Source organism: Paramisgurnus dabryanus, chromosome 12, assembly GCF_030506205.2.
Source record: "Paramisgurnus dabryanus chromosome 12, PD_genome_1.1, whole genome shotgun sequence".
NCBI lineage: Eukaryota > Metazoa > Chordata > Actinopteri > Cypriniformes > Cobitidae > Paramisgurnus > Paramisgurnus dabryanus.
In genome coordinates, this window is record NC_133348.1 from 25,013,854 (window position 1) to 25,035,079 (window position 21,226).

At 37.5% G+C, this 21,226-nt stretch overlaps 1 long non-coding RNA gene across 1 annotated transcript in view; it reads left to right on the plus strand.

The window, feature by feature from the left end:
• The first annotated feature begins 13,770 nt into the window (after positions 1-13,770).
• Positions 13,771-21,226, plus strand: part of LOC135738704 (uncharacterized) — a 32,963-nt gene continuing 25,507 nt past the window's right edge. The window contains exon 1 of the long non-coding RNA XR_012334689.1: positions 13,771-13,805. This is a non-coding gene — a long non-coding RNA (uncharacterized lncRNA). The remainder of the gene's footprint in view (positions 13,806-21,226) is intronic.

Here is a 21,226-nt window from a genome sequence, read left to right on the forward strand (position 1 = left end):
CAGTCTGCTGTCCCTTCCAATTCTGAATGAAATGCCTACTTTTCTATATCCAATCAAAACACAGTGGAAAACACATGCCACACCCACTATTTTCCTTGTGCAATATTCTGGCCGTTTCTTAATCTGAAGTCTGCAGCCTCCTGAGGTCGCATTTGTAGGCTGCATACAGTACGTCATCAAGACTTCTGAATTTCTCAATATTAACAATTATAAAGTTGACTATTATTCTAAGTTTATCGAAAATTGTTGTAATATGCTAAATATACCAGGCTTGATGACATATGCAGCCTGCATAAGCGACTTCTGGAGGCTGCAGTCTTCAGTTTGAAAAACTGCCTTTGTTTCACTCAGAAATATGTCACCCGGAAGTAAAGTCGATCGCAACTTCCTGTTCACGGGGATATTAAATTTAAACATATCATTTAATTTAAATATTTTATAAAAAAAAAATATTACTTTGTGGTTGATTTTATAAGTGTAATAATAATATTAATAGGGGAGAGTGGGGTAAAGTGAGACATCGGGTAAAGTGAGACACCCCCTGTATCTAGGCAACTGAACACATTTGTGGTCCTATGACCATTATGTTTTTAAGCCCCTCAAATTTCCCCTTGGCCATGAAGGACAGGACCTCATGCTGCTGTGGTTGACATGTTTTTTTCACAAAAATATATTTTTTGCTTGTAAAAGTAAATTTTATTGCTGTCAACTTAATCAACTGTTGTGCCAAAGCAAATTGATTCAGGTAGAAAAACTTATATCACACATGTTTATGAACTACCAACATATAAAACCTTGTGTTGATGCTAGCTGAAGATTAGCCTGAATTTCCAAGAGAGAGAGTTTTTTTTCCAAAATGTGGTGGTGGGGTAAAGTGAGACAAATGATGTGGGGTAAAGTGAGACATGAGGCACAAGTTCAGTTTAGTCTAAAACATATTTTAATGTAATATTACATTACATATGTTTTATTTTTAATGTTATAAACATTGCAGAAAAACCATTATGCCTAGTCAATACACCAGGGGCCTTATTTATAAAGCGTGCGTACGCACGGATTTGATCGTAAAGTGTGCGTAGGCGAAAATCCACGGCAAAGTCCATATTTATAAAAACCGTCTTTGACGTGGAAAAGTCCTTAGCGCCACGTCAGGGTCTGAGCAGACGTACGCACTTTTGCTTGTCTGATTGCTGCAGGTTTTTGGAAATATAAGCTATTCTTGCTGTTTGAAATTCGGTTTAAACATTGACAAGCGCTTTTTATATGTCTGACATTAATTACACATCGTTTAAAGGCGGAGATCTGAAACTGCTCGGCTGCGCGCACAAGTTCAAGTTCATTTCTGATTTATAGATTTGAAAGGGGTACGCGCGTTTTCTGCGCGTACGTTCGGTTTATGAATCACACGTACGCATTTTTGTGAAATGATCGTAAGATCAAATTTAGGATGGTTTTTACGCAGCATTTTATAAATGAGGCCCCTGGAAGACAGCCTGGGGAAAAACACCCCTTGAGGAGATGGAGAGTGCAGCTGCTTAGGTCAAGGAAGGAAAGAATTCTCTAATGCTATGTACACACCAAACGCGAGGCATCATGGTACTGTGGGTTCACACCAGACACAAGTTCAACAATTTGACGTGATATGGGTGGCGCGTTTTCCACGAAAACACGTGCTATTCGCCGCAAACATGTCTTCGCCCAATTTGAAAATATTCAACTTGAGCGAAAAATTCCATTACACAATGTTAAATCCTGCGAGTAATCTAGATCAAGTAACGCACTGCCCCGCATTTGGTGTGTAGGTAGCATTATTCACTCTAGATTACTCACGGGATTTAACATTGTGTCATGCAAATTTTTCGTTCGAGATAAATATTTTCAACTTGGGCGAAGACATGTTTGAGGTGAATAGTGCGTGTTTTCGCGGCAAATGCTCCGCTATGGCGTCATTCGCATCGCCCCAGGCGAGGATGCGTCTGATCGTGTCTTTGCATTAACTTTGAATGTAATCTACTTGCACAAATTGTTGAACTCACGTCTGGTGTGAACCCACAGTAAGAGCAGCTGCAAGGGATAGAAATATTGATAGATGGTTCTGATTGTCTTTTGCGCTGACCCGCAGACACTAGCTGGCTCTAAGGGTCCTTTGTTCTGACCCCCAGACTGCGTTTTAATCTAACTGGTTCTATATGTCATTTGAATGTTAATTAAAAAAATTTGAATTGTCGGAGCCAATGGTCTACAGTGGGCAGCGCTCCGACATGTGGTGCTTTCACACTTTCTGGGAGTTCGATTCCCGGCTCGTGGTCATTTGCCGATCCAATACCCTTCTCTCCTCCCTGTCCTTTCCTGTCCTCTCCAAAACTCACTGTTAAATAAAGGCAAAAACTGGCCAAAAAATATAACTTTTGAATTATGTTATGTTGTATTTGATTTTGGTTCAGAGTTACTGTACTTTCAAGTGTTTAGAAAAATAATGTTCTTAATTGACCAATCCCCTTGATTCTGTTACTAGTCCAACATTAGTTCTGGTATGTGTGGTTGTCAAGCTAGCCGTCAGGATTTTATCTGTTACAATATGTGCTGTTATGGTAGTTTCAGAGTGTAAAAAGTAAGTGGATCAGTTTACCCCGAGCTGGTTCACTTTACCCCCTTGATTTTTCTGGTCTGTCTCAGTTTACCCCTAAGCTGGGGTAAAGTGAGACACAAGACCACTTTTTTTAAAACAATCATATTTTCACTGCTCTTCGTCCTGAATACATTCTGGTAATTTCCATAGCTAGGAAACATCCTGAATTAATGGGAAATGTGTAAATTTGACTGATATATCATTTTAGCTCGCTTAGAGGGGAGCAAATGTAAAAAATGTCTCACTTTACCCCACTCTCCCCTACAGCTTTTAGTACACACTATCAAACAGGTTAAAAAAATGATGTCTTAATGTAAAGTTTAGTTTTACTGCAGTAACTTCGGGAGGAGCATAGTCATTGGGAATCTAACCAATCAGCACAAAGAGTTCGGTATATATAGCCATCTCAATAACCTCATTCACACAGCACTTCCCAGAAAATATCCATAAAATTGGCAGACAGGCTTCTGTGTGAACACAAACACGTCCCCTAAATATTCTGGGATCGCTACCTGAAATTGGACCTAGTAACATTGCTGTGTGATACACGGAAAGCGTTGGCTGAATCCGAAACTGCATACTGCCGTACTATATAGTAGGCAAAAAGCAGTAGGCGAACGAATAGTATGTCCGAAACCTCAGTATACGTAAAAGAGTAGCCGAGAATTAGCGGGATTTTGGACTATTTCTCACGAGATTCAGAGGCACGTGTACTTAAGTATCGTCCGAAACCGCCTTCTTACTGAAAATGTAGTAGGGGAAACAGCACGTGAACAGAGTAGTACGTCCGAATCCTCAATATCCATAAAATCAGTAGACGAGAAATCCCCGGATGCCCTACTGAGTCTGCCCAGATTCTGAAGCGTGCATCGGATGGACACTTCTATCCCAGCTTTCCCATGATGCCACGGAAAGCAAAGCAATCGACCGGAGACCAGCCAATCGGGTGATTTTGATACGTTACACAGGACTGTTCCTCAGCACCCTGACTTCACGCACAGACCCAGGATATACCACAAAGTGCTCAGCTGATTCATGAAAATAAAGCTGTAGAATTATCACAGCTGTGTTGAGCTGACAATAAATATGCAATGGTTTGTTAGAAAAATACATTTGAATAAAGTTTTGTTTCGTATGGGATTCACTTCTATACATTTTCATTTATTGTGATGGTTTTATTCATTCATTTTTTTATTAATGTTTCCTGTTGTTTTAAGTAAATACAAAAGATTGCTTCACTAAAATGTATATAATCACATTGCCTGCATTGTCTAGTTTGTATTCAAGCACAGCTGTCATCTGACAATAGATATTAAATTACAATTTGCTTGTTTTACTTATTTTTGTCCACTACAAAATAATGTGTAATATATCTGTAACACTGTTACAGATCAAGTTACTGATGCAATCAGGTGTTAGTGCACCTGTCCCTCATACACACGCATACGTATACGTCTGTTATTAGGTTTGTTCGAGTTTATGCACCGCTGTAAGAACCAACAGCTGGATGACATCAAAGTACCGTTAGAGCGATTCCAGAAATCATACGGAGAAGTCTGATTTTGGGTCGCTCTTACGGTATTGTGATGTCAATCTCTTGTCGATTCTTGTGGTTCCGCATGAACTTGAACAAGTCTACTACGTCATATGTCGCATGATAACGTCAACACGGCGAATGCTGTCCATACTTAAGTTACCAGTAGGTTCAGTAGATTCTCAGAAAACAAACAAGACCCAGCATTCATGATATTCACGCTCTTAAGGCTGTGCAATTGGGCAATTAGTTGAAAGGGGTGTGTTCAAAAAAATAGCAGTGTCTACCTTTGACTGTACAAACTCAAAACTATTTTGTACAAACATTTTTTTTTTCTGGGATTTAGCAATCCTGTGAATCACTAAACTAATATTTAGTTGTATGACCACAGTTTTTTTAAACTGCTTGACATCTGTGTGGCATGGAGTCAACCAACTTGTGGCACCTCTCAGCTGTTATTCCACTCCATGATTCTTTAACAATTCATTCACATTTCTTGGTTTTGCTTCAGAAACAGCATTTTTGATATCACCCCACAAGTTCTCAATTGGATTAAGGTCTGGAGATTGGGCTGGCCACTCCATAACATAAATTTTGTTGGTTTGGAACCAAGACTATGCCCGTTTACTAGTGTGTTTTGGGTCATTGTCTTGTTGAAACAACCATTTCAAGGGCATGTCCTCTTCAGCATAGGGCAACATGACCTCTTCAAGTATTTTAACATATGCAAACTGATCCATGATCCCTGGTATGCGATAAATAGGCCCAACACCATAGTAGGAGAAACATGCCCATATCATGCTCCATGCTTCACTGTCTTCACCCTGTACTGTGGCTCGAATTCAGAGTTTGGGGGTCGTCTCACAAACTGCCTGTGGCCCTTGGACCCAAAAAGAACAATTTTACTCTCATCAGTCCACAAAATGTTCCTCCATTTCTCTTTAGGCCAGTTGATGTGTTCTTTGGCAAATTGTAACCTCTTCTGCACATGCCTTTTTTTTAACAGAGGGACTTTGCGGGGGATTCTTGAAAATAGATTAGCTTCACACAGACGTCTTCTAACTGTCACAGTACTTACAGGTAACTCCAGACTGTCTTTGATCATCCTGGAGGTGATCATTGGCTGAGCCTTTGCCATTCTGGTTATTCTTCTATCCATTTTGATGGTTGTCTTCCGTTTTCTTCCACGTCTCTCTGGTTTTGCTCTCCATTTTAAGGCATTGGAGATCATTTTAGCTGAACAGCCTATCATTTTTTGCACCTCTTTATAGGTTTTCCCCTCTCCAATCAACTTTTTAATCAAAGTACGCTGTTCTTCTGAACAATGTCTTGAACGACCCATTTTCCTCAGCTTTCAAATGCATGTTCAACAAGTGTTGGCTTCATCCATAAATAGGGGCCACCTGATTCACACCTGTTTCTTCACAAAATTGATGACCTCAGTGATTGAATGCCACACTGCTATTTTTTTGAACACACCCCTTTCAACTAATTCAACTAATTGCCCAATTGCACAGCCTTAAGAGCGTGCATATCATGAATGCTGGGTCTCATTTGTTTTCTGAGAATCTACTGAACCTACTGGTGACTTGTTTGCCACGTAGCAATAAAAAAATATACTAAAAACCTTGATTATTCTGGTTAGTCACATTGTACTGCTATTATTTTGAACAAGACTGTATATGCGATTTCGGATTCAGCCGTTGTGTGTGAACAAAATGAGAAATGTCTGCAAACTGGACTGAACCAAATATCAGGGAGCTTGTCACTCTTCGAGCTGAAGCTGATATTGTTCAGCAGCATAAAAGAATAGCGATTCATGCGCTCATATCTTATAATAAACAAAAACGCATGTGCATCGCAACAAGAAATATTGTTCAGCTCTTTATAACCAGAGTTTTAAATGCACATTAATATTCACAATGATAATGTCTGCTTGGTTTCTGGAGAGAGAAATAACCAATAATAAGCAAACTTCAGACACTGCAAAGAAAAACCTTCCAAGTGTAGGACTTTAAACACATCACGTGTCTTTACAGAATCTTTACGGCATCTGTTTGAACGCACGCACAGATTCCGGCAAATCATTAGCAGTGTGATTGAACCAAAAATTAAACGATCCCGGACAAATCCCGGATGCATTTTCCGTGTATTTTCAATAAAGTCTGTGTGAAAAGGGCTTATGAGGTAATCATAGAGGTATGATTAGACCTTTGAGGTATGAGGTAATCTCTCACATCTGACAGTTTTGCATCATCCCTCCTCCATCCCATCGTCTCACTCTTGTCTGGTATCTATCCCAGTTAAGGAGAGGGGAGTAGGGCACACTGGCTAAAATTCCAAGCTCGGAGCTCTTCCATCGGACAGCATGCCAAACAGGCTTTATTATTATATCTTTTTACATACTTTAATGTGAACTCCTTAACTTTGCTCAATTTTGATCAAAATGTGTCAAATGCCAGAGATTTTAGTGTGAACTTAAAACTTTTTTGTATGGATGCAAAAGTAGTTTGGGATATACTACAGTATAACCATATTATTTGTATAACTAAATTTACACTGTAAAAAATGCAGCATTTTTGTCAAATCAACACATTTTTATGTTACTTTAACAAATTAAGTTTAACAAATTCAAGTTATGTCAACTTTATTTTAAGTCAAAACTTAAAATAGTAGGTTAAAGAGTAAAAAAAACTAATGCAGCAAAGAAAGATTTATAGAACCATCTTCACAAAGCCAAGCATGTGACGTGATTGACATAAGAGGAAAGGGAGTCATAAGGACAAACTGTATGCTCTCACTATTTGTAACACCACATTTCAATATCGCATCAGTTTTGTTGTGGAAACAAACAATTATGAAGTTACGTAATTTCATAATCCGTACAATGACATGTCAAGCTCGAAAATGACAATAAAATCACCATGAAGTTAGTCTGTACAACTAGTTGTTCGCTACATTCAAGTCTTACAATGACAATGAGGTAATCTAATCCTTTATATAACCAACGTGTTGTTATTCTACACAAATGGGTTTCTAAAGAACCTCACTTTATATATATACAGCTGTGAGACATGTGTCACTATTTATAGACATTAACAGCAACACATTTAATTCATAAACACGTTAAGTCAACTGTGTTCACAGCGACTAAAGCATCATTTGCACTCGGTGTCCCTAGCACCATTTTAGGGACACACACACACACACACATAAGAAAGAGACTATATGACAGACACAAGGGCGTATGGTTGCCTTGAGCTAACCCTGTCTATCCCCCATATGACGTTGTCCGTTTTCCTGCAATTGTCTGTTGGCTGAAGAGGAACTTTCTAAAATTGGCATTTTGTTTGAGAGTTTATTAAATGGCGTCGTTTCCTTTCATTGCCTGAACACAATTATTGATATATTTAAAATTAGACGACCAAACAGGAACCTGCGCGGATAAAAATTCGGATGCTCAGAGTGGGTGGGCGTCTTCCTCAAGTGTTATTTTTATACATCATGAACGATCCAGTTTTATAACCTCTCATATTTAAGTTTTTATGGGTATGAGGAAATGGTGTAAGACGTACCCTTCTCTATGTAATGTAACCTTTATACTAAATGCCCCCCGTGGGAACAGATCTCGGCTTGGCCGCTTTGTATACATCATGATGTAATGTTTATATAGGCTGACTGTAATAATACAAGTTTGTAATAATGAACTCGCTTCAGTTTTTGATTTCATAATAAATAACTACATATGCAGTCATTCGAAACTAAGAAAAGGCACAATGCCAGATGGATTTTAGTTAAGCAGTGAGGATGTTAGTGATTTCCAGGCGAATTAGATGTTTCCAAAAAGTAAAAGCAGAACAATACAACTTCAAGTTGGAACGCTTTGACATCCGGAGCTAAACACGGATTTGTGTCTGGCCAGATCTGCCACAGGCTTTCACACTCAGAGAAGAAAGGTCATTGATGAAATTTCTAACACGCACATCTGTCCTACTGTCTCATGTCCTCTATAAAACTAAAGGTCTCAGAAATTGATGGCTCAGATTGATGAAAGTTTTTCAGGTTTTGCTGTAGTTACTGCAGTCATTGATATTTTTGCAATTTCGTGGCTTGGTAACGAAAAAAATAAACAAAATGACCCAAAGCTTTACTGAAAATCCCATAGTAATTTATTACTCAAGTAACAATAACTGTACTAACTATTGTATTTCAGTGGAAACTAAGGTCTTAATGATATATTTTGTATATGGTGCCTTGAGAATAATAGACAAATATTTTCTTTTTATCCATAAGCACATATTTACAGTACATGGGACCGAAAGCCAACAGTAGCGACTGCAGGGATTAATAGGAAAAACTGTTCGGGAAAACTGTAAAACAAATTCCAGTTTTCCAGATTTCTGCTCAGGAGCGCTCCTGATATCGGCACTCCATCCGACCCCTTGCTCCCAGAAATTTCCTGCCTACTCCCGTCCCATCCGCTCCCTGGCATGATCCGACTGTTGCTCATGCAGATCCGGACTGGGAGAAAGCATAGAACAGCAGGAAATTTAATTTCCAGACGAGCAGAGCCCCCACCCTACTCCCAAAGAAAGTGGCATCAGAAACGATCACACGCTATTTAAAGATGACCTGAAGTGTTCGTGTGCGTGTCTGAATGAGTGCAAAGGATGCCGAGAATGTTCATTCACATAACAGAGCTGGAAAGTGACAGGAGTCAATATGGCACCGCACACACACTTCCTTGGAAACCCCTTCCTTTAGAGATGGAATTGTTTATATGAAAAACAAGTGTATAAATAAACATATTGACATATTTGTCATTACTGAGGGTAAGATTGAGCATTTGGTTAGCAGTGCAAAATCTTGTGGGTTCGATCCCAAGGAACACACATAATGAAAAAATTTTGGTAACAATTCAAAATAATGGTCCATACTTAGTTACACAAGAACTAATGCAGAACAAATGGTTAGTGCTGCATTAACACTGAAATCACTACTGAAAACTAATAAAGAAGAGCGATTGACTAACAATTAGGTAATAGCATGGGTTAAGTAACAATTAGTTCCTTATTACTTATTTAATAGTCATTATTAACTATTGAATAAATAATGGACCATTATTATAAAGTGTTACCAAAATGTTTACTTTGAATTGCATGCATGGTACTATAAGTTGTTTTGATAAAAGCATCTGCCAAATGTGATAACCTCATGTTTTTGGGAAGCATTCTGTATCTGTGTTGATATTTTCCTGGGTTGTAAAAGTGTGTAATAAAATTCCCTGCTTAAACAACATTTATATTTGCATTAATGCATTGAGCAGATGCTTCAATCCAATTGCATTGACAGAATACATTTTATCAGTTCATATTTCGAACCCTTAATCTTTGTATTGTTAGTGCTGGGACACAATCAACACCTCATTCATTACAACCTGCACTGTAAAAAAAATATGCAGCGTTTTTTTAAAATCAACATATATTTTTATGTTACTTTAACTTAAAAATTCAACAATTTCAACTTTATTTTATAAGTTATGTCAACTTCACAAGCCAAAACTTAAAACAGTAGGTTGAATTGTTTTAACCTTATGCTGCAGTTTTTGCACACCATTTTTGTGTACTCTTAAATATGACTTTAAAACATAATGAATATAAAAAAATTACAATAGAGACATATTCTTATTATTTCTTTTTAGCTGTCTTAAAGGGATAGTTCACCCAAAAATGAAAATTCTGTACTGCACGCAATATTTTTTCCTACTATGGAAGTCAAAAGGTGCCACCAGCTGTGTTTATTGTATGTACCTTTCATGTTTTCCATTATTTACTTTTTGGAAGCATGTTGGCAAAACAAGTGTAAAAATACTTCTAATGCCGTGCATGCAAATAAAGTTAAAACAACAAACAACAACAAAAATCCCTGACAGTCAGGCACATAGCATGAGAGCTCTAGAGTGGCATGGCTGTTTTGAAAGCAGTCGGGATACTTATTGAAGATATATTTTTGTGTGACATTTAATGTCTGAGTAAACTTGGAACAGATGAGAAGTTTAAATGCAGGTATGTGAGGGCACTGCGTCATATAGGGCAGTGGGGTTTGAAGCAGGCTTTGCTCTGTCTATCTTGCTGGCTTTGGCACATGATGTGAGAATGAAACAGGAACACACGCACGAACATACACAGCCTTCTTCAACCAAAGAGCAGATTGTAATCTGCCCATGCTGGGCAACATGTCCACAAGTGTAAACATAAGAGACTGATTTCAGAAATGCCAGCAGTTATGTAACACTGTGAGCAGTGGGAGAAAGAGACAGAGAGAGAGAGAGAAATATGATCCCTGTTATTACAAAGATTTCTGTTGGATATAAACTATAAGAAAATAATTAATTTAAGAATGCTTACTCAGGCGTACACAATATTGGTCCATACGTGAAGATCAAAGGCCAAGACAGACAAAAACAAATCATGTTGCTGGAGTGTTTCCCAAAAAAGGTCCCACAGAGTCCAAAACAAAAACCCAGATAGACTTAGTTATCAAAAGCAAATCCGACCTTTTTCTTTCAATCTTTCAATTCTTTAAATTTTATTGAATATTATTTTCAATATTACACGGCACTCTGTAATCCTTTATTCTGCTTGGCCAGTGGCGATATTTCGAGGTTTGCTATTCCCAAATAACAACAGACTGAAACTGATGACTTATCTGGGTACTGTGAGCCATCTTTAGATGCAATTTAATACTTACTGTACAAATTAATTCAATATAAATATGCATAATTAATAACATACTGTATATGAGACTATCAATATTCAATATTGAAATATATATCAATATAATATAGAATATATATATATATATATATATATATATATATATATAGTATAGTAGCAAGCAGCTGTCTAATAAGCAAGATAATGTACTTCAAGGTTTGATGTAAGATTTTATTGCAAATAAATCCCTTCGCATTAGGGTCCTGATCAACACGTGATTTATTCTGCAATAGCTGTCAGGCTGTACATTATTTCTTACATATTTTTAAGTTACTAATAAAAGGGATTTTTTTTCAATACTTGACAAAAAACTATAGTTATAACCGTTTACCTATATTATATTTTTAGCTAATATGCTTATCCTTTTCTACGTTGCTACATTATTCACCTTTAACTTAACTTATAAATCAAATCTTATAAATCATAACTTTCATTCAGAAACAGTAATGCAAAAATTAATCAAATAATTATGCGAATGGGGAACATAAGATGCTTGTAAACTGTGCATGTTCTCCATCTAATTACCTGAGCAGAAATCTACCTGATTCTGGAAGAGTTGCTCGCATTGGGAGTTTGGACCAAGATCAAGAGAAACAAACATCACCGTTCCAAGACACAAAACAGCATCTGGTAAGAATATTAAGCGTAACTTTATTCTTTCTTTTTCTCTTTCACTACCCCTACTTTTATCCCCCTCTTTCTTCCTCCATAAATCTGGGTTCCTTCTGTTGCAAGAGATGAAAACAAAACCTTCTCGGCATCTTACCAGAACAAAAAGTTTTCTTTGATCATTTTGGACAAACAAAGGAGAATAAATAACAGGCACATTAAACACTTCGTCCTGTTTTGTTTGTAGTTTATTTCAGTGAATCTGCAAACAATTTTGTTCGGAAGACATTGAAGCTGAATTCTGTTTGGTCAAACTTAAAATGCTAAAACCAGCTGCTTCTCAGAAGAGGAAAGTAATTAGTCTTTATTTTTAGAAGACAGCTTATGATCTTATGAAACATATTTTATTGATATTTACTTATGTGGCAAGTAGCTTTGCATTAGGGTACAATTAAAAAACTATGTTATAACACAATTAAATGCAACCATGACAATTAGGTTGTGTGCATGTCTAAAACGAACCAAAACAATGATTTATATCAGCCTTTGTCACACTTCGTTTTATCTCCTTGAGGTCCCACCCTAAGATGCTTCTTGGTTTTACTGGAATTTCTATCTATCTTTCCTCAAAATTATATCTACTTTTTGTTATAATTAGATGTTGGGACAATTATCAATGCATAGCAGACAAGTGGAAGAGTTTTATCAGATTTTAACAGTTTATCAGACTTTTAGTTTTCAAAACAGTCCAGTCAACTTTTGAACTTTTGAATGTTCATATCTGCTATGAATGATTTAGGCCCTATTATTCCATGCAAACAAATCTTAAATCAAAACTGGCTTCCTGTTTCGATTTCAAATGTCTTCCTGTACGTTTTAACAGCATTTTAATGGTGGGTGGCAGTTGTTTTGACGAAGAAAAATCGAAAGGCTCGCCTCACCTTAAATTAATCTTTTTAATGTCTTGATAAAGTCAATGAGTGTAGATCAAGAGGGCAAACCTTCATATGTTTAAATGCTATATTATAACTCACAGATTAACCGTGTGCCCAACCTACAATACAGCAGTCCCCTGTTTGTATAAAAGATAACCTAAATAATAGACTGGTCAACTGATGTAAAAGTGGTTTTACACCCAGTCCGTGAGGACATCCTGCAGGTGTGGCTGGTACCTGAACTGCCATCCTGCCCACGGGGGCCTAAGGTTCAACACCCACCCCATCCGCTACCACAGCTAAGTCAAACTGCTGGTAACAGTGGGTGGTTCACCACAGACCTCCAGCACTGTAAATCTGGATCCAGACTGTCAATATAAAGATAACAGATACGTTAGAAGATTAAAATAATCCTTGAAGTGCTATCATTGAGAGTAATAGACCTAAACTATATTGTATAATTTATTATTTTGTATGAAATTATGTGCATTCTAAAATATACTTGGCTATTTTCAACTCAGCTTTGGTTGGATGAACCCAACCCATTGGGTTGAAAATGTAACCTATGCTGGATTGTTTCAACTCACAATGCTGGGTCAAATAAAAAAATTTTCTGGGTTAATTTAACCTAACGACTGGGTCTGGCTTTTTGACCCAACCCTGGCAATGCATGTTTTAGAGTGTGCATAGTTATTCAGGTTACATATATTTGAAACATACACTCACCTAAATGATTATTAGGAACACCATACTAATACTGAGTTTGACCCCCCCTTTCTCATTTCTTTAAAAAAATGTTGGCCCATATTGATAGAATAGCATCTTGCAGTTAGTGGAGATTAGTGGGATACACATCCAGGGCAAGAAGCTCTCGTTTCACCACATCCCAAGGATGTTCTATTGGGTTGAGATCTGGTGACTGTGGGGGCCATTTTTTAGTACAGTGAACTTATTGTCATGTTCAAGAAACCAATCTGAAATGATTTGAGCTTTGTGACATGGTGCATTATCCTGCTGGAAGTAGCCATCAGAGGATGGGTACATGATGGTCATAAAGGGATGGACATGGTCCGAAACAATGCTCAGGTAGGCCGTGGCAATTAAATGATGCCCAATTGGCACTAATTAGGGGCTAAAGTGTGCCAAGAAAACATCCCCCACACCATTACACCACCAGTCTGCACAGTGGTAACAAGGCATGATGGATCCATGTTCTCATTCTGTTTACGCCAAATTCTGACTCTACCATCTGAATGTCTCAACAGAAATCAAGACTCATCAGACGAGGCAACATTTTTCCAGTCTTCAACTGTCCAATTTTGGTGAGCTTGTGCAAATTGTAGCCTTTTTTCCCATTTGTAGTGGATATGAGTGGTACTCGGTGGGGTCTTCTGGTGTTATAGCCCATCCGCCTCAAGGTTGTGCGTGTTGTGGCTTCACAAATGCTTTGCTGCGTACCTCGGTTATAACGAGTGGTTATTTCAGTCAAAGTTGCTCTTCTATCAGCTTGAATCAGTCGGCCCATTCTCCTCTGACCTCTGGCATCAACAAGGCATTTTTGCCCACAAGACTGCCAAATACTGGATGTTTTCCCTTTTCACACCATTCTTTATAAACCCTTGAAATGGTTGTGTGTGAAAATCCCAGTAACTGAGCAGATTTTGAAAAATTGCTCAAAATTGCTTAAATAACCTTTCTTTCCTGACATTCAGTTTGGAGTTCAGGAGATTCACAGAAACGCAGAATCATATCACTGAAACTGAAACCGAACATTTTTGATGGAAAAACTCTGGTTATAAAAATACTCGTGTCCATGTGGACTAAGCCTAAGTCTTGAGGCAGGATCATGACAGGCCCATGTTTTGAGTGGTATGATATGCTGTTCGTTTGTTTCCTGACCCCGCCCCCTCGTTTCCTTGTTCATCATCCTTATTATTGTTCGATCCATGTAACCTGTTGCCCTTTTGATTTTCTTCCTTACTTAATACCATTGTGTTTGCTGTCTTGTGCCAGTTAGTTTTGTAACTTTGTAGCGTTGTTACTTTGTAACGTATCTTATCCTGTCTAGACCTGCATTAGTGTTTCATAGCCTTGTTTAAGTCTAGTTTATTGTTAGTTTTGCCTAGTCTGTCTATTGGTAGTTTCCATGATTATATGTTGGTTTTTGTGTTCTTGTTTTGCCCTGATAAAGTCATCCATGACTTCATCCATGTCTTCACTTGGGTTCTGCCTTCACCAAACCTGCACCATATTTTTTGTGCTAAAATGTTGAGGTCATTTCAGCTTCTTTGCTGTGGTAACAACCTGGTATGTAAAAGTACAAAAAAGCCACCATATTTACTTTAGTAAGTGCATGTTTAATACTGTTTGAATTGTTTAACAACATTTGGTTATTTTTTTCCCTTTCCACATGCAGTTTTCAATATTGATTTATTTCAGACAAAAGATATGCATATGTTATATGTAGTGTTGTAGTCAAGACCACCTAAACCGAGACCAAGTCATGACCAGGACCAAGAGAGGCCGAGACCGAGACAAGACCAAGACTTTAAAGGGTCAAGACCAAGTCAAGACCAAGACAGGCAGAGACCAAGTCAAGACCAAGACCAGTGCAAGTCACTGCATTAAAACACTTATGATAAAATGTGGAATATGCATAAGATTAGGCAGTTCTTGTCTATGTGTGTGTACGTGCGTGTGCGTGCGTGTGTGTGTGTGTGTGTGTGTGTGTGTGTGTGTGTGTGTGTGTGTGTGTGTGTATGCCATCAGGTCTTGAAAAAATAAAAATCAGAGTCCTCTTTGTCTGAGACCGAGTAAAACTGCGGTCGATTCCAAGACAAGACCAAGACCTTTAAAACGTGGTCTTGAGACCGGTCTATAACACTAGTTATATGCAAAACTTAAAATGCTGTGCAAAGAAGTGAGATGTGCAAAGACTTTTTCATGTTTTAAAGATATGATTTACACAAAATGACTACCAAATGTACCATTCTTTCAGAAAGATCTGTTCAGTCTTTGGTATTTTTGTATGTAAACATATAATTATAAAAATTATATATATATATATATTTGCGTCGTGCCGCATTGCACCTTGGGTGTGCATTATTTTCAAATAATTCAATGGCCCATCGTCAATTATTCCGCTTATACCACGGTTACCACAAACATTGCTCTGGTGCCTATTTTTAAGACATTTGACAAGTTAGGTGTGCGGTTATCAGAAATTAATGCATACCCACGGAACATTTCTCAGCCAATCAGAATACAGCATTCAACAGACCCGTGGTATATGTAAGGGATAATGTAGAGGCAGCCGGTAGTTATTGGGAAATAAGCCCCGACAGTGTGATCAGGACCCGACGCGAAGCGGAGGGTCTTGTATCACACTGAAGGGGCTTATTTCCCGATAATTACCGGCTGCCTCTACATTATCCCGCTTATTACACGGCTACTTGTCACATAAGAAAAAACAGGACATGAATATGAATTTGAAACATTTTATTGGCATATTTGTTTTAAATTAAAATTTTTATCCTTCCGCGAAACTTTGCACAGATGCATAAAATGATTGTAATACCTTATTAAGATCCTCGCTTCATACTTGTCTGTCTCCATTTTTTCTCTTTTAGCCAGTCTTTGAGAAGTTTTAATGCCCATTCTGTATTTTTTGTGTGTTGGCTTCGTAGCTGTCATGCTCTATTTTGTCAAGTTCAGTCTCAGTAAGCTGTCTGTGTCTTGTCGTGGTTGTCCAGTGTTTGTCACAAGATGACGCCAAACAGTAATCTTTATGGATCTTTATTGGCGTGGAGCGATTTTACTCGTACAAGTAGTACCGGCTATGCGTTATTATTTTGGAGCGGTTATTATTTGAAAAGAACGAACCTGCAAATGTCTCAACTGACCAATCAGAATCAAGCATTCCAGAGAGCTGTGTAATATATATATATAAATATATATATATATATATATATATACATTTCAGTGAACTATGTTTTAATTAATTTTAAGGTAGTACTACTTAAACCATTATTATCATATCTGGCATTTACCAACATCTGTCACTATAAATATAGCAGAACATATAATACACAGGAGAAAGTCTTGATTTACATGTAACAGCAGAAACATTCTTCTGTATGAACTCCCCATGTGCGCTGCTTATCCAAACAAAAAACTAATTTTACACATCCATCCAACTTCTGTTTGATTCACATGACTCATGCTGATGGGACCAGTTAGCTCTCAGAGGCTTTTAAAGGATGTTGTGATGATCACCACATCTGTTTTGATCCGAAATATCAGCATGCAAGAATGAAAGAATAGCATGCTCTCTGCTTCTGTTATTTCACGAGAGAGATAAATATCATCACTACTGTCCATGTCTGATGAAAATAAATTAGCAATGTAGAAAAAAAGATGCCATGATCAGATTTATTTTTGTTGTATAATTTGATAGCTTTACAACGTATCTGTGGTCGCTAGTGGACTATAGGCGATGTAAGACATTTTTACAGTACTGGTTGTTTGACACTTTCCTCAAATAAGATCCATAAAACTGCTTACTATAGTAATGCACCTGAAATGTCATTTAATCTGCACAATAATTCCTGTAGCTTTCTGTGTGTTAACAATGCATATTAACATGTAATTTGCTGTTCATAAAATTGTCTGTCATAAATATAAAGTTACAAATTAAATATAGGACAAAGGGTGAGTAAGGGACTATGTAAAAAGTTCACACCTTACATAAAAACAAACCTGCATTTTGATTTGTTAGTGATAAAAAAATGGTGGTGACATAATTTTATTATGACATGATGCTGTTTTACACCAGCTTACAGGGTGCTTACCTTTACAGCATTGTTGGTGATAAAAGCTGTTTTCACAAGTGACCTCTGGGGTGATAATTTGGGAGGATGTAGGCTCAGAGGGAAACATAGACTGCAAAATGAGTTGAATTAATGTAAATGTAAGTCTTCACGTGAATGGTGATGAGTAATATAGTAAATAAAAACATATAGTGTAATACTGTCTCATTTGAAGAAATACTGTTGCCATGAGCAATAGAAAATTTGTTAAATAAATTATTTCACTGTCAATAAAAAATAAAGTTAACCAAGTGCATTCCACCGCATTCCCTTAACTCTTTTCCTGCCATTGACGAGTTAACTTGTCAATTAAGAGAAAACATTTGCACGAATAAACATGTTTCTGGTGAGTTTTTATGGTTATCTGTAATACACAGATTATCCACTAGATGGATTACCCAATTACTACTAAAAAAATTGAAGTAAAAAAATTTTATAAATTTTACACTCCATGTATGTTTTGATAATCATTCTGAATCTGATCTCTAACAAAATTCCTTAAAAAAATGCAAATATTTCAACGTTTTGCTAAAAAAAATGTATGTTTGAAGAAAAATACCTATATTTAAGAGTTTATAAGCAGAGAAAAAATATAGATAGGATGAAACTTTTTTCTCTTTTTGTTTGTTTGTTTATTGTTTGTTTAAAAGCAGAGGGTTTGTTCTTTCATTTGATATATTTGTATGTTTATGTATTTTTTAAAGAACATTTCCTGAAAGGCATTTTGTGAAACTTTTGTAAAAAAAAGGCTGGTAGGGAATGCGTTAGTAGTACAACATGAATTGTACAAGTCAAGTAGTGTAAAATTGTTTAAGCAAGCTATAATAAGTGTATTTTGCATAAAATAGGAGGCGTACCTGTGTTGAAGGGAGTACCAATTGCAGTATTTTACAGCAGATAGCCTCTGGTTTCTCTAGATCTAGCGCAGTTATTTAAATAAGCCAGATCTTCAGTTATAATATCGAGCGTAACAGTGGTGAAACTGTTTTGTGAATGTGGCATGTACTATTGTGAAAAGTGTTGACATTTGTTGCTGTTCTCTAGTTCATATCTTTCAGCTTAAAGCCCAAACACTCTCCACACAAACCCCCAGAACCCAGTGTAAACATCTGCTCGAGACCCCCTAAGATTCCCTTTAAACACAAAGTCTGTGGTTTTGACTATGATCTCCGTGTGTGAAAATGCTTTCGGAGTGTCTGTTTCTAAATGTTTAAATAAACTTTTGTGTGTACGTGTTTGCGCTCACGCTAACTGTGGATGGTCGAAAGATCTGCCAGTCTACGCGCTCCCCTGGCTTGTTGATTGACGTGTTTGAGCGGGGGTCTGTCCTCTCACACATGGTTTATGTTAGCGGGGCCAGCGAGGATGAACCCTCCCCCTCGTATTTACAGGTTATATACCGTGTACGTAAACAGTACAGCACCGTTATCTGACCCTGACGTCTCTCCTAATCCTCAGGCTGATGTTTATATTGGTTATTAGCATGAATTGGAGAACGCATGAGGTCTAGAGCGGGGTCAGTACATGCTGAGGGCATATGCTCAATATAAGCAGTGAGCTCTTATGATTGATGTCCGGCCATTAGTCATCTAATTACGGCACTGGCTTTTATTTAATGGTTGCGCAATAATTAGTTGTTTGGGAAAATGTTTGTCGGCTCTGTTTATAATGCGATTGAAAATCATTGGACAAAAATCACACTTGACAGAAAAGTTTGCTTAAAGTATTTGCTCTTTCCGAGCTTAGGACATTTATCAGATGACTAATGTTGTATTGGAGGATCAGGTTTTTCTAGGTTGTGCGTAGTATATGGGCGGGTGGTGGGGGGAGGTAGCCTGCAATTATCAAAATTACCAATTACACCCCCCCAATCTATACCCTTGGTTCCAGGTGTTTCTCTTAAAGGCGCTCTAAGTTAATTTGTGTGACGTCTCTTCTTGTTGACGTTCGAAGTGTTGTCACACAAAACGGAGCGTAGCTAACTCCTCCCCTCCCTTCTGTGCTTTCTGAACGAGTCATGAACGCGCCCAACCCCCGCTCCCGCTTGGCTGGAACGCGTTTGTTATGTTTCGTGGTGGTAGGTTTTACCACTTTGTTTTTGTTGCAGTTTTTGGAGCCTGGGCTGTCTACAGAGACCGCGTTTTTTTTACAGTGTGTTCAGGGAACAGGCAGCTAGCAGATTGTGAGGAGATGTTTACTGTATGAAGCAAAAAATGTTTTATGGCCTAAAACACGTTAATTCGCTTAGAGCACCTTTAAAGGAGAAGTCAATATACAAAAAATTAGTTATTGTGATACAGTAAAGTATGGAGCTATAAAATTGATGGGCATGACATGGCAATTTGTCTTAGTATAATGGTTGCACAGTTTGACACGTTGGCAGTGTTGGGTGTAATTTTTACTGTAAATGTCCTGCAAAGGAAGTTACTTTTATTTTAAGTAATGCAATTCCAATTACTGATGTACTTGCATATTGTATATACTTTCAAAACCGTTTTTTTTGTGTGTGTGTAAAACAGTGTTGAATATATAATCTGAATTTGGGTGATTCTGCATTAAAATGAGTGATAAATGCTTTAGAGAGGACATCATTTAGCTGAAATTTATATTAAAACATTTGTATTGAAAAGTGTAAAGTTTATGGTATCTTATTTTTTATATTTAATGGAGAATTTTCTACATAGGCTCATTGTAATTACCTACATTACTGTAACTGTGCGTTCACACCAGACGCGGAAAAAACACGCTATTCACGCGTAGTTGAATGCTTGAACATTTTGAGTTTAGTTGCTTTATTTGCATGTGAAAGTCATTCGAGACATTCACACGTACATCCGTGTCATGGGAGGGGCTTATATAGGTCAAATTGAGTAAACTTACCAGATTGTCCAACCTTCTCACTCACTTTCTTACAAACAAGATCCTTTCAATTTCTGTAACAGTAAGAAGATGTCTCGTGTAGCGATGATGATTGTTGTTTTGTTTTTCTGCCTCTGCTCGCTTCCTGTAATCACGTCACTGATAGCTCTCAAAATCCACCAAAGTTTAGATTTTTCAACTCGCGCGCCAGGGGCGTAGGCAGAAATTGTATTTTGGGCGGGCCGGAGCAAAAGTGAGTGGGCCTATAGTTTATCAGAATAAAATTACTTAAATAATAATGAAACCTTAGAGTGGAAAAAAGAATAGACAAACTGCAAAAACAGTGACATCTTTACTTTTCAATTTTTGGCGAAGTCAATAATAAAACACTGTCTAAACATGTTCAACCAACAGAGCTCAATAAAGGCTGGACAAACCAGGGTTATTCAGGCTAGTCAGCAGTGCAAAAACAGTTCACTTGAAATAAAGTAAGTTAGGCTAAAAATAAATTGAAATGACGAAAACTCACAGCAGAGCACGGTTTGAAATAAATAACAACACACTGCCTAAGTTATGTTAAATCAACCATATACAGTGCAATCAGCCTGTTGGAAATTAAGCTTTTGTGCCAAAAAAAGCAACTCATTTAAATTAAACAATGTAAGTTTAACCTTTAAGGCTGGCATACATCTATACACAACACACCACTTAGTTAAATCACTTCACGAGCAAAAATAAGGAAATAAGTTAAACAACATGCCTACCTTTGTTGTTTTAATTCTACAAAACAAGACGCAAACGCCTGGGTTTGATGTTGAAAACAGAAATGATCTCATTATAGTCCAAAGAGTCACAGAGTTCTTTTTCAAAAAACAAAAGGTTGTTGAGGCGGGTAGTAACTCATGGATGCAAATTGGGTTGTGATCGGCGGGTAACCTGTGTCAGACTGACCGGGAGAGAGCACTGGAACTGCCGCCAGGGAGCAAGTGGCAGCCGGCGCCACCAGCGTCTGAAGA